The 14877-nt window shown below is 44.3% G+C and overlaps 1 protein-coding gene across 4 annotated transcripts in view; it reads left to right on the top strand.

Moving 5' to 3' along the window:
* Positions 1-9535: 9535 nt before the first annotated feature.
* Positions 9536-14877, top strand: part of POGZ (pogo transposable element derived with ZNF domain) — a 37284-nt gene continuing 31942 nt past the window's right edge. For 2 of the 4 annotated variants that reach the window (XM_055696563.1, XM_055696562.1), the window contains exon 1: positions 9536-9936. The gene's annotated coding sequence lies outside the window, so the exon portion shown is untranslated. Of the gene's footprint in view, positions 9937-12796; positions 12880-14877 lie in introns of all 4 variants that reach the window. The other 2 variants (XM_055696564.1, XM_055696565.1) reach the window with 2 other exon arrangements.

Genomic DNA, 14877 nt, shown 5'->3' with positions numbered 1-14877 from the left:
CGACTTGTCTGTTTAGGAGTTCCCTTTTTAACTTTTCATTTTAAAACGCTACTTTACTAAACATAAGCTTGATGCAGTGGGGTTTTTTTGAGCCACTATTAAAAAATGTGTGATTTATTTCATAAACTCGAGAGACTATGTTCTCAGGAGACACCATGAAGCGCCAACTGAAGATCCACCTCAAGGAATCAGACCTGTGTGTTCCCCACGTCAAAGGGACTCCAGGGTTGAACAGGAGTTCATAAACTTCACTTCAATTACAAGATCTATGACCTGAATTTTAGGCCAAGGGGGTGCGCATGCAGTCATTCTCAGCAATGACCTACTTCTGCTTCCAGCAAAATCACCAGGTGTTTTAGCCCTTGAGGTCAGCAGCAGGACAGACAGGCCAGTCCACGCATCCATTAAAGGCCCATGCAAGGAGTAATACTTCCAGAGAGCAGGGGAAGCACATAATACAAGCAACACAACAATGTGCAAACCCATCAGGCAACAGCTTACTCCTTTCTAAATTATCTGAGCCAGCAGGGAACACACGATGGCTCAGGATGAAAATCACATTACCTTAAATCATTAGTGCTCTTGGCTCGCACCCCGTGCCACGGTGGAGGCAGCGGGATCCACTGCACACCTCAGGATGTGGCTATCAGAAACACAAAAGCAGCGAAAGGCCAGGACAAGCCTGTACACACCCAGAGGCTTTGGAACAGCCTTGGAGGCAGCCTGAAGCTGGGAAGTTGCAAAAGAGGCGCTCGATGAAAAGAACGGCGTGCCAAAGGGAGCAGTTGGGAACAGCCCCCTGAAAATGCGAGATAAAACCCATCAAGCGAAAGAGGGCTGTGTTAAAAACAAACCCACGCAAGCAGCCACAAACACTTTCATCTAGTCCTTCCCAGCCTAGCCCACGCTGCACCACCTTTCTCCAGTTTCCACACAGCTCCTACTACTGTAACACCCCCTGTTGCAGGTCAGACTCCGGCAATGCTTTCAGCAAGTGCAGGCCCGATTTGTGTACCCTGCATCTAGAAATTAATCTCACTGAACTGTCATCATTGAGATATGCAAACATACGTTATCAGAGTAGAACACTTTTATCAAGAGATCGGCACGCCTTGTCTTGAGAGACGGTTATAACAAACAGATCATTATATTTATAGCAGCATAAAAAGAACATGCAGGGCCAAACACGTATTTCTGGCCTGTACCTTCTCACGGCATCTGAACTCCAAACTACACTTGAGTGAAATTCTGATTTGGTTCAAAGCAATCCGCCTCGATGCTTTACCTAGCCTGTTGTTCACGTGCTGCAGATTCCCCAAAAGCCTCGCTCCTTTGCTCCGCACACCATTCATTAAGCACTGAACAGCACAGAGACCTCCATTTGCCTCCCAATCAAAGCCAGCCTGGAAGCACTGGGCTACACAATGCCCGTCCCACCCCACCTTCCCATTACACTCCACAGCCACACGGAACGACTCCAGGCGCTCAGCCCAGGATTCCACACGCTCCTACCTTTAGCCATCATTGCAAGATGCTGTCATCATTCATTCTCAGCTGCATGTCCGCCGAGTTCGATGTGCTGGTTTTCAGATGTTTGATACAGATTCTTCCAAGGTAGATACAACGTGAAAATTCTTTATTTTCAATCTTTAGATGCTACAATGGATCTACCAATAGAATGCAAAAATAAACTGTGAGCCCTCTAGTTTAACTAATGTCCTACATATTACATATGCTAAGTATGTAGAATATTGGTTCCCTTATCTTTTATTGAAAGTCTTATATAAAAGCACTATAAAAAGAACTAATTATAATCATTAACCATTATAAACTGAATCAGGCATATATATATATATATATCAGAAAGTTCATATAAACCAACATGAAATAGCTACATCCAGAGTTAGAAATTATTTGTCTTCACTGCCCCAGACAAGTTTCAAGGTGGCCATCTGTCAACCTTTCTGTCAACCTTACTGCTGATGACTTTTTGAACTCTGTAACATGTTTACAGAATTAAGCAACCAAAAGTTATGTATTTTGTTTGTATAATTTGTCCTGCAATTGCACAAAGTGCAAAACCTCTTCAGGACTAGGTTCAGAACCTTTACTTTGCACTCCTATTTTCATTCTAGTCATACAACTAATACAAAAAACATCTCTCCTCCCTCTCCAAAACGATATAAGAATAAAAATCTAAATGCCATTGTGAAAGAGTACAGCAACTAAGACTTCCCCATTCTGTGTTTGGCTTGGTAGAGTTTAATACCTTTTAATTTTTATGAAAACATTATGTCAATTTAAATGAATCTTTACAAAATGGGCAAAATCTTGCAAACCTCAGGCAAAAACATCACTGAGAATGTTGCTTGAGTAAAGACTATTGCATTTAGAAGCACAAGGTTAGTTCTTCCTTGTCTTCACTGTACAGAGAGTAGTAAAGCAAAGGAAAAAAAGAAAATAAATCCAAACAAATGGAACAGGAAAATAAAACCCCAAAACAAAACATGCAGCAAAAGAGAGCAATCTACCAGAGACAGATTCATTCACCTCTAAAGAGGATGGGAAGGAAAAAAAATCCACACATGACAAGCAAGAGTCAGATCATCCAATGGGCATCTACAAAATCCTTCAAACACCACAGAGATAGGGCAGAGTAAGATCTGGTAAAGAATTATGACCAGGAAACAGCATTTAAGAGGCCATTCTGCTCGCAAAGTCACCCATTCATTAATAAAAGCTACAGCTAAGGGTGTCAATATAAATTAAATTCAATCCTCTTTTATGCTGATATAAATTAAATTCAGTTGCCTTTTAAATGCACATTTTAAATCCTATAGTGTGAAATAAATCACCATTTTTTCTGTAAGATGCACACTTAATTCATTGAGTAGTTAATACATTTTTAACTAGTAATATTTAGTGCATAACCCCAAGCTTATATAAAAAAAACAACACATGCCAACTAAACACAAACCACAATTTTTTAAATTGCTGTATATGAACCTTGCCATACACATATTCTATAAACACTATTAAATTTATCTGCGCAATACCCACTCTGTTAGGTGCCATCATTTAGATTATTTGACAACTGCTGACTTAAGACAGAGAATTATAACCCCATTGACCAAAACCAATCATAAATTTAATGTTCACTTTAAAAAAGGCACAAGTATTTAGCTTATTTATACCAACATCTGCAGCTCACTTGTCCCTTCCTGCAAATTTAGCTGCAGATGTTTTATGCTGAGCACCCAAAATGAAAACTACCCATTTACTGGCCCAATTTGCAGTTTAAGCGACTCACCCACAACAACTTTGGGGTGAATGGAAACACTAGAATTTATTTTTTGAGAATTTGTAGAGGACAAATTAGGCTGCAGAAGACAAAACCTACCTCCAAAAGAAGAAATCAGGAAATATACACCATTCACCTTCACTCTCTGGAAAACTGTTGAAGGATTTGTTAGAACCTGAAAAGAACTTGGAAAGAAGTAACCTGGAATTATCAAGAACAAATCGCAATGCACCAGTTTATTTCTATGGTAAGAGAATACTTTGATCAAAAGGGGAAGAAAACATATTTCTTAGTCATAGTGAGAAGTCAGATGTTGTGCCTCACTCCTTCCTCCTAACTACACGTATAGCTTATACAAAACAGCTGTAAGTTTGGTGTAAAGATACCTACAAAACTATAAAATAAAAAAATAGTCATGTAATGATTCACTGACAAATGGGAAGGATTTGTAGCTCTGCAGAAGTCTCCTGCAGATCCACATTAACGTGAAACAGAATAGGCACATTAAATCTACAAGCAATAGCAAAGTAGGAGTATCATGGTTTATGGGATTATGAAAGGGAAGGGATTATGAAAAAAATGGAGAAATTTGGAAGTGGAGGCGTATTTTTCCTGAAGTAATACCATTGTTATCAGAATTAGCCTGGAAGCTAGAAACGTCTAATGCATTTTAAACAAGGTTTTCAGAATTCCTTTCTCTGGATATTTGTTCCCAACTTTATGTGGATTCAGAGGCAGGCTGAAAAGCATTAGTGTGAATTTATCTTAAAACAGCATGGAAGCAGGTCTCCGTGCATTAATTGATGTCAAGTTGACGAAGTGATCATCTGCAACACCAATGTTGACAGCCTTCTTCGAACTCACAGATATTTGCAAGCCACATTATTGTTCTGTAACTGTTAAATAAAATCCTACATCTATATGGCAATTCCATTGGCAACCAGAGTTAAATATCTACACATGTAATCATAAAAGATGCTTTTGACAACTTTCAAATTTTATCACAGATCTTACAGGAGAGATTTCTGTTAAATCCCCCAGTCACGCTCTCTGAAGGAATCACAGTTTCTCTTTTTAAGAGGCAATATGCTAAGCCTCATGTTTATGGAGAACTCATGGCTTGAAGCTGAAACAAGTACAAAACCCCACACATTTATTATTTTTAATAATTTCATCATGTTTAAAGAAATTGCATAATCTTGGAGAGCCCAATCTTTTACTTCAAGGTTGATAATAGTGAAATGACAACAACCAGATGTTTAGAGAAACTGCAAAGGGAAATCTCAGCTGGGACTTGACAAGACAAACAAACCCAATGATTAAAAAGACAGACTTTTTTATAGCCACAACAGCTTCCTGCAGAGAAGTATCTTGATCCTGGGCCAAATCCCAGAGTCCTGTAGGCTAGAGGCCTCTAACTCTATTTTTACTAAGACTTCCCTTGAGTAGGCTTCTCCTGCAGTGGCAGCTTATTTGCATAACTAATTAGCTCCTATTTTGCAGATAATATTGTCATTCTTTCAGGACTAGTAGTATTAGCTATCAGTAAAAATTGCCCGTCTTAGCAGCTTTTTAAGGGAAGGAACCCCACTCTTTCTTTGTACCTCTGTTGCTCAGTCAGGCTCTTTCCAGAATAAAGGAGAGAGACCTGCATCAGCAGCCAAGCTGGACCATAACGCTTCAGTATTTCTTCAAAATTTAGTGCCCTTCAAAAGGAAATGTTTACATTTGTTCTACCTCATTGTTTACTCCTGTTACACAAACATGCATTCAGAGAAGAGCTCATAATTGTCATATATGTTCCTGGCCAAACAAATCCAAAACTTCAGTGTGACCTCTAAGGATATCCTTTGTTCAGAGGGCGGTTTCTTTTCAGCGGGAGCCAAGCACACACCTCCAAGAGTTAATCAAGTCCCCTGGGACCTCATATTGTAACAGCTCATTTAAATTAAAAAGTTTTTTTTAAAAAAGGAAAAAAAGACTAAAAATATTCCTCAATGACCAAACAAAATGAAAATGTACTTCTTACCTCTCTGCAACATACTGAAACAGCTGGGCATATTTTTTTACCCTAAAAACAGAAATGTAAAGAGTTTTTAACGATTTAGCAATCTTTTCAAAGACACAAGCGTAACAGGCTTACGCATTTGGTAGCTCTGTGGTGTAAAACTGCTTAAGTAACTCCCGCCACCCATTCCTCTCCTTCAGTAGCCACTAGCTCGTACAGAAACAACAGTGGACAGGGAGGAAATCTGCTACACGTTTAGTTATTGCAGAGAAATTTTAGAGAGAAGGGAGAAATTTATAGCTATAAACAAATGAAAATCTGTGCTCTATGGTACACCTTGTAAATGTAATTGAGTTACAATGTATTTGAGAATTAAATTGAGCATGGAACCAATTAATAAGCATCCTCTGGCATCACAGTGACCTATTTGTGCAAAGTATTAAAGAAAAACATTTAATGGAGGATTCCCCAAATCCAATCTTTTGAGGTAAAACACCACATTTGATTTCTGCTTTGTAAGGAGGCTGGGAAAAGCATTTCAGGAAGAGCTAGAGACATTTATTTCAATGCTTGCTTGAAAAAGTTAAAAGCAAAGTTCAAAACTTTGTATGTAACTTAAAATACAGAATGCTGATGTTTTAAACATTCAGATCTAAAGAATGCTAGTTAAGTTTAAATTTATCACAAACAATATAAACTGAACCTAAGTATTAATTTAATGGGATAAATGAAACAGAAACAGTTCTGTAATCAAAAGGAAATAAGGAAATGTCCTGTACTTAGAGAAACAAATTAATATAATAAAGAAGCTGAAAAATATTCAGGGAAAACATCACTTAACAGTAGTAATCTCGGATATTTTGAGCAGCCAGCACGCCGTGCTGCGTAAGCATCTGTCTACCTTGACATACCTGACTCAGTCAATCTGTCACAGGAAAAAAAGAAGTTACATTTGTAATTTTGTTTTCAAACTGTTAGTGGCATTTCTCAAAGCGGATTTCACTCAAACATATTCTAGTAGAAATTTCTGCTCCTGCAAAACTCTTCATTTGTCTTTCTGGCCAGCCCCATATTATTTTTTGAATATACTTAAGAGCTTGGAAAAGTCTACTACATCTTGTTCCACTTTCAGGGCTGAAGTACATCCTTTCAAGGAGTTGCTCAGTTACCCTAAAACCGCATGTTGAAACTTTTTCACTTTTTGCTGCAGGTGTTTCCAATCTTAGAGCCCTGGAAAAAAAAACCTGACATGGCAAGCGTCCAAACCACGGGCTACCTGCAGAAGCAAAATCCAATATTCCAACTTACAATCTTTGGAACATGTAATTTATCAATTGAGTTTTTCTACGTGAAGTTTTCTACTAAAACGTACATTAGATTAGGAAAAGGGTCCGTGCGGTTGAGGTGCACAGCTGGACCTGCTTGACTGTCACGCTTAGATCACTTTGTGTGTGCTGACCTCAATGTGGCTTTTTTCCTTGGGTGAGCGAGCCCCAAGGAAAATAGCATTTTGATGCCTTCTCAAGTATTTGCCTTCTTTCTACTTCAAGACTTCTTTCCTGCTTCTTTCAGCCACAGATCATCAATGTAAACACCTGTAGTTCAACAGATCGCCTAGACTGCCCTGAATGCACATCGCTGGTATTTACAGGATGAAACACAAGTGTAAACACTTGTGTGCTGAGTTTTAAAACACAAGTATTCTTATTCCTAAAGAAACAGGAATTTTATTTTTGGAGCAAGAATATCAAACTCCTGGGTTTGCTACCCTTGTGAATTTACGCACTTCAATAGCAACTAAAAATGTCGCATTCCACTGCACTCCCCAGATAGAGAGCTCTCCTTCTGTTCCAGCTGGACACAGCAAAAACGAAAAATAACTCACCAGCGGTGATGTGAATTAAAACGGCTGCATTCACCCTGTCATTAATTTATTTTGAATTTGGTATCTGCAGACCCAGATACACTGGGTAAAGACAAAGCCACGCTGGTGAAATTTTATGGCTTTTTAAAAAAAAACAACTTTGCTTTTTTACCCTAGGTCTAAGAAACATTGCATTTACATTGAAGGAAATAATAAAGTTTGGGATTAGCAGATGGTAATTTTTTCAGTGGTAAACACAATCATTAGTCATCCGTTAGTAATATAAAACTTCATTGGTAAATCCTTGCTGCTATCGACATCTGAATTCCATTTACAAACTTAATTTTTCCCATTTTTAGCAATGCCAGTGCGGCTGGCTGTTTTCCCTTTCATGTAATGAACAAAATCACTTTTTATTCATAGCTTCTGCTTCCAGATTATCTTTTTTTTGAAAAAGCAAGTGAAAATTGCTATTATTATATTAAATAATTAAATAATACTCCATCTAAGGCAGCGGCTGCAAAGTACAATCAGGAATACAAATGCATAACTATCCATAATGATGTTTGTTATTACTATCAGTGGCATAACCACAGAAGAGAATGCAGCTCTTTGTACTGTGTATGTATATGATTTATAGGTGACAGATAAGACAGTTAAATGAAAACACGTCCCTCCAGCATGAGGTGAAGTAGCCTGGCGCATTCCGTAAACCAGGAAGAATGACTGGTAACTCACGAAGACCATCAGAAGAAAATTAATGTGATTGTTTAATGAACTGCAGAATAATAAATCACGTTCTAGCAACACATGGGTATCACAGCAAGGGGGTCCATTCGGGAAGCACGCTACTTGCCAAATTCAAAAGAGTGTTTTAAGAATAAGTAAAATACTATTTTAAAGTATGCTGAAGATGTGTTAACCAAGTTATAAAAAATGTGTACTTGTACTTCTGTTAAACACGTTAACTATTAAAAAATATGTATTATCTGTTTTAAACACACGATCTTCAGTATTCAGTCTGCACGGTATGCCATTAAAAGCTGTATGTCCCATCATTCCTAAATTGGTCACAATAATAAGATCATTATTAAAGATATAATCATGATACTGAGTTCATTATTAAAGATCTAAACCATTTCAATTTATGCTTGGGAGAACTGTAGTCACTGATGATACGTTGGCTTGACAGCCCAGGAAACTTATATGGCACCAATCCAGCAACGTACTTAAGCAAATGCACGATTTTAAGCATTTATATAGTTGCATTGACTGCATTTGGATTGTTTAAACATGTAAAAGTTAAATATACCCTTAAGCATCCATGGTAGCAAAGCCCTTGCACATAGGTGGGCAGCTCCCGACATTGGCTGCGCTGCCGTGCCCACCCACCTGCCTCCTGACTCCCAGAAAACCTCCAACGAATCCACGGAGAAAGTTTATGGCGATTTACTCCTCAGCCTCCCCCTTGAAGCCATCCAAGGAGGGATGAAACCTGTGCCAACTTTTGCTACAAGCCTCACCGAAGGGAGATTCAATGTGAAAGTAACAGCCAAGTTTTATTAAAAAGGCCTCTAGTGGTTTCTGGAGCTTGGAAGGCTCTTTCAGCACTACACGCATCTTCCAATGGCCTGGAGCCACAGGCCTGCGGGAAGGCACTGGCAGTGGGACACGGGGCTTCTCAGGGCCGGCAGGTTTCAGCGCCATCGGCAGCCCTCCTCGCCCTCCCCACCAACACTGCCCACAGCACCAGCCACCCGAATAACCCCGCAGTGAAGGCACCAGGGCGCAATTACGAGGCCAGTAAGGTTAACTACCCCTACACCTATGCAGGGCAGCACGGAGGCCTCACCACACCGCCAACCTACGGCACCTGGGGAGCACAAACGCAGCAGACGCTGCCGGAGGCGGCCAGCCCCGAACACAGGCCAAGCCCCGCGACAGGGCCGCCCACCCCGCACCGGGCAGCGGCGGGGCCGCCCCCCGCCCCACAGGCGCCCGGCCGGCAGGTGCAACGGGGCGGGCAGCCGCCGCCTGAGCCCGCCTGAGGAGATGGCGGCGGGGCGCCAGGGCCCCGAGGCCGCGCTAGGCCGCAGAGCTGGGCCAGGCGGCAGGCCCCCCTCCAACCACCGCGGGCTCCCCCGGGGCCGGGGCTCCACGGGTCGCAGCCCCCCGGGGCGGCGGAGGCGGGGGCGGGGGGAACCGGCCCACCCCGCGCCATTCGTGCTTCACACAAACTTCGTCAGGGCCAGGGCAGCGGCTGCGCCCGCCTCCCGGTGACGTCACCGCGCCGCGCACCAATCCCCGCGCCGCTCCGCGGCCCAGAAGGAAATGACGTCACCGTATCCCTCCGCCGGCCAGGTCCCCTTTTTGTGTGTGTGTGTGTGTGTGTATGTGTGTGTGTGTGTCTGCGGGCGCTTCGCGCGTGTATCAGCCCGCCGGGCGCGCTTTTTTTTTTTTTTCCTTCCCCCCTTCCCTCCCTTTTCCCCTCTCTGCTGAAGGGGGGAGGGGGGGCGGCGGAGACACACGCAAAGCACGGAGCCGCCCCCCGCGAGAACGTACAGAGGGAGAGCAGAAACAGATAATTCCTTTTCCTCCTCCTTCTCCTCAGCATCACGCTCGGGGTTCCCGGGGGCTCATGCCACCTGCCCTCCCCTGCCGGTCGCCTCGCCCGGAGAGCGGCGGAGCGCGGGGGGGGCCCGCACGCCGGGCCCTTTAAGAGCGAGCGGCGGCGGCGGGAGCGCGGCGGTGCCGGTGAGGAAGGTGAGGCGGCGCGAGCCCGTTATGTGTGGGGGGGGAGGGGGGCGTAGGGAGGGGGGGGCGCAGCGCGGGCGGCGGTTGGTGACCGTTGGAACCGGTTCGAACCGCCCGGGTCTGGGGGAGAAGGGGGGGTCGGCCGGGCCAGAGCGCGCCGTACACAAAGCGGCGGCGGGAGGAGGAGGGAGGGCTCGGGGCTGCCGAGGCGGGGGACGGGGAGGAGCCGCGGCGGCGGCTCCCGCTGGGCGGCGGAATGCCCGGGCCGCCGCTCGCCCGCCCGGGCGCTGAGGGGAGGCGGAGGGATCCGCGCACACCCCCTCCGCCGGGCGGGGGGGGGGGGGGGCGGGCGGTGACGCGGCACCGGCAGCTCCCTCCGCTCCCCCCGCCGCTCCTGTGGGCGCCGCGCACAACGCCCCGGCCGGAGCGGGGCCTCCCCCGCCGCCCGCGGGCCGACATCCCCCGGGGAGGGGGTGGCCGCAGCCCCCCCCGTCCTGCCTCCCCCTCCTCCTTTTCCCATGGCTGGTGCTGGGTGGGCGGCCATGTTGGGCACGGGGATTATTTTTCTCTCTCTTTCTTAGCCGCCACAATACACCCAGGGTGGGTTTTGCGATACTTCTCTGGAGAAATACCCTTTTCTTCTCTTCTTAAGGGAAGCGGATGGTGGGGGGAGTCTCTGCCCACCTCCTTGAGGGAGCGACACCCCCCCCCCACCGTGGCCTGCTTGTTCCCCACCCTCGCAGAGGGGTCCCCCTCTCCCCAGAGGTCGGGGCCAGCGGGCCGCCAGCCGGCCCCTCTCCTCAGCGGCCTCCCCTGCCCCGCCGCCCGCCACCCCCTCCTGTCACCCTCGGTGCCGAGAGAGCTCTGGGTGCCGGAGCCCCTGGCCCCGGTGAAAGGGGCTCTTCCCAGGCACATCAGAGGGGAAGCTGTTCTTTTTATTTGCTTCCCTGAGCTGGCAGGCCCTCTCCCTGCGTTCCTGCCTGCCCCATCCCCTTAGCGCTGCCCAGACTGCCTGGATCACTCGCCACCCTTGGTAATACCTGCTTGCCTGCCCCACTGCTGGGGCAGGGGTTCCCTTCAGCAGGCTCTCCTGGAGAGCCTCTGCATTGCCAAAAGACTTAATGCAAAATACCCCGAGGCTGATTCTTCTGGTGACAGAGAACAAAAATTAGATGGTTGTTATCATCAAGATGTTTGCCTGGCCCTTACTGTGGCCCTGCTCTCTCAGGTACCTGGGGAACCTGGGCTACTATGTTTGGGCATCCTTGCTCTCTGCTTCTTTCCTTGGCTGGCATGCGACATAAAGCATGTGTGAAGATGAAGGAGAGGCATGAGTCCCGCTGCCCAACACCCTTGCTGAAAACATGCAACACATGACAACACACACAGCTTTATTTTTATTAACTTGGCAGCAGTTGCAGCTGTCACCAAGACATACCAAATGGGGCAGGAGTGAGTGATCGGAAGTGGGGGTAGAGGAATGGGGGGTGGGAATGATGTGTTGCTTCTTTTAGGAAATAATTTGCAAGGATAGACAAATTATGCATATTCCCAACTCTGGTTCTCCGTGTATGCTGTCTCAGAGCTTCAGGTTGCTGCAGTTGTTAATTTTCATCCTTGAATGTGAAGCCAGGCTTGCTGTACGCACACTTTTTTCTTTTTTTTTTTTTTTTTTTTTTCCCCTCCAACTGTATTAATTATTAGCACGTGTAATTAGCCCTGTTCTACAGGGCTACCTGCCCAGAGGGTTTGCTCTCTGTTGCTGCTTTAAGCTCTGTCTGGGTGTGGGGTTCTGCAAATGTTATTTACAGTTGGTCTTGCGTTTGTGGATATATATGGTTACATTGTTTGCGCCCCATCCTCACAGCTGCTTAGATACTGTCAAGAGAGCCTCCAACTGTTCCCGTGAGTAGACCTGCATCCACACTGACATGAGTGGAGTGCTCCATGCTGTCTCCTCACAAAAGAGCCCGTTGCAGAAATATAGCTACAGACATGCTCTTGGCCTCTAGAAGCTTCAAGGTAGTCCCATGCTCACAAAATACGCCGAAAACCAGAAAGCGGTTTGTTTTCATCACTCTGCAGTTCAAACTTTAAGGCAGATAACAATCGTTCTAATTGAGTGTGTAATAATACATTTTAATTAGTAGGCATCACACACTTCAAAGCCTTTAATAAAATATATAGGACTTTAAATGATAGCATTTGTAGGAAACGTAACATGCCTTTTGAAATTATTTCAGTACCAGCAAAGTCAAGTCAACCACATCAGTCAACAAAAAGTAAATTTACCTTGGCCTGAAGGATGTAACTGTCGAACTCTGGCATTCAGCTTGCGCCATGCTTTTCACGTTCCCCCTTCCTTCTCTTTTTTTTGGAGATGTTGCTCTTGATGAATAGCCCTGTGAACAGTAATGAAAACATCATCCGCTATGGATTTTCATCACTTAGATTGTATCACTTTTAGGCTGTGCCAGTTAGCCATAAAAAGCCACTGAAGAGCATTATCTTTTTTTCAGGGCAGGGATTGCAGCATGTCTTGACAGCAGAAACCTTTATCGTAGGATTCATTTGCATTTAATGTAACCTCATTAGGTTTCTAGGTTCTTAAAAAGTTAAGGTACATTCCTTGCCGTTAAGTACGTGTTATTGAAAGTAAGCAAGAAAATACATAATGACAGCAGTTCCATTGAGGTTGTGTGGTCACCAGGGGAGGACACAATGGAGAGAAGAAGTGGCCATTCAGAAGGAAAACTTGGACAAGAGAAATCGATTTATGCATTAATTTCTATCCTAAAGCGTGCATTGAATCAACTGCTCAAGCTTATTTGTAGGTCTTCTAAAAACAGCCCTCAATCTTGTATTTTAGATCTTCTTTTCGGAACTGACAAGAGGGAAGGAGGCTGTTTTATAGCAAGTGGTGAAGAAAATTTGAGGGTCAGTTAATTCTTGGTATGTATTTTTGGAAACGATTGGGGTATCAATAGCATTATAACCACGATGCAAGTAAATCTACAATGGCCAATCTGGGCGGACATAAAAACTGACAAACATTTGGCAAGAAGAACGAAGAAAGTTTATATACTTGGTGCTTTTAAATTTTTAATGTAATCTTCTGGGAGGTAGTCTGTGCACAACCTACCTCTACCTTCTGTTGCAGGGCAGAGTAGCCACATTTCCTCGTTTCAGCGGAGTTGGTAGGATGCAGTTTGCCCTGGGTGAATCCCTTCTTTCCCCAGAAGCCTGGTCGCCAGCCCACAGCGGCTCCTCTCTGGGAGCTGTTGCAGTGATTCCCTGTGCAGATACGTTGCAGGGACTTACTCTTTGTTCTGGGGCTTCTTTGTGCCAGCTGTGTCCCAAACAGCTATGCTGCCAGGTGTAATGTCGGTGAACAAGGTGGAAGCTCTGTACGAGAATGTGCAGGAGCCACGTTTGGTTAGTCGTAGACTTCTGGAAGATGCAAGGCCGGTCTTTAAAGTTCATAAAATACTCTGTCATCACTTCCTCAGCTTGCTTTTGGTCCTTCATCACTAATAATCAGCTGTGACTGTGGGCTCCCCTTGGGAGTTGGCTGGGGCTTTTTTCTTTAAAAAAATTTAAAAACCCACTAGCATATCAGTGCGGTCTGCTATTTGGATTGATTCTCACTGCATATTCACTTGGTTTTCTACATTGTAAATTAACATGAATATGCATATTCTGTCTTGAAAATGGTGAATAAAGATTTAAATTAGGATTTGTGAAGGCTTGGTGTTATCTTTTAGGGTTAGGATATCTGTTAGTTCAAACTACTTAACTTGCTACCTGTTTTGTGATGGTCAAAGTGTAAACGTATGTACATCTGGAGTTCCTTCATAGCCAGAGACAGTACCAGCTGCTCAAATCTGGGCTGGGGAGTGAGAGGTGGGAACGGAGGTGCCTGGGTCCTTTGCGGCTCTCTCAGTACTTCCTACATCTGATCTGGGCAAGGCTGATGAATTCCTTTTCTGTTTTTCCGTCAGTAAAGTACATGGCTATATTCGTACCTCTGTAGATAACATCATGTTGGAGGGAGGATGCTGTGAAATTCTGGGTAATAGTCTCTGTCCCTCTGGGATAATGGTCCCTGTCCCTCCTCTTTGTTCCATCTTGAAACAAAATTCAGCCTTTTGCTTTACCAAGTCACCTCTATCACGGGGTACGTATTTATTTCTGACCTGCTAGTATGCCCTTAAGAGTGATTGTGTTGCAGATGATTGCACCCAGTAGGCAGAAATTGGGCCACCAGCAGTGCCCTGACAAGTACTGATTTATTTATACTTTTTTTTTAATTAAAAGCCATAGAAAGTGAAGCTCATACAGCAAGAGTAGCGCATCCCATCATGTGAATTTTGAAGAACACTGTGAACAAGTCATTAATTTGAAGTCCTTTTTAAAAAGAAGTGTGTGTGTGTATACAGCATATGTATGTCATAACTTGTTTGCTTTGTGTCAAATAATATCAAGCTGTGAATGGAACTGTAAATATATAACCACACATCTTTTAGAGATCACTTCAATGAGACACAGCTGCCTTACTCTGCAGCTGTCATGTAAAACCTGCTATCCACAGGTGCTTTAGATAATAGAAAACACTTGGGACCTGATTCTCTCTGCTTGCATTGCTAACTCAGTGAAATCACTGAGTTAAAACTCACATTGTGGTAGCAGAGTCCTTTGTTTGCCACCCCATTTAGGTGGCAAAACTGGGCTAAGTGTTTATTTTGTTCATTGAGATGTTTTTTGAAGATTGAAGTGCCGGCGATCTCTAAACCACAGTACAATGTTTTGTCCTTTCTACCTGCTCAGTCATTTTCTCTTGAGAAAATAATGACAGTCTATAGGGATTATAGCTGGTATCTCTCTAACTGTGTGAAAGTGGTTCATTGATAAATAGGTGCAATTGGATCTTGGAATTCAAATCTCAATTGA

This window comes from Falco cherrug, chromosome 19 (assembly GCF_023634085.1).
Source record: "Falco cherrug isolate bFalChe1 chromosome 19, bFalChe1.pri, whole genome shotgun sequence".
Taxonomy (NCBI): Eukaryota; Metazoa; Chordata; class Aves; order Falconiformes; family Falconidae; genus Falco; species Falco cherrug.
This window is presented reverse-complemented; position numbering and strand designations above follow the sequence as displayed.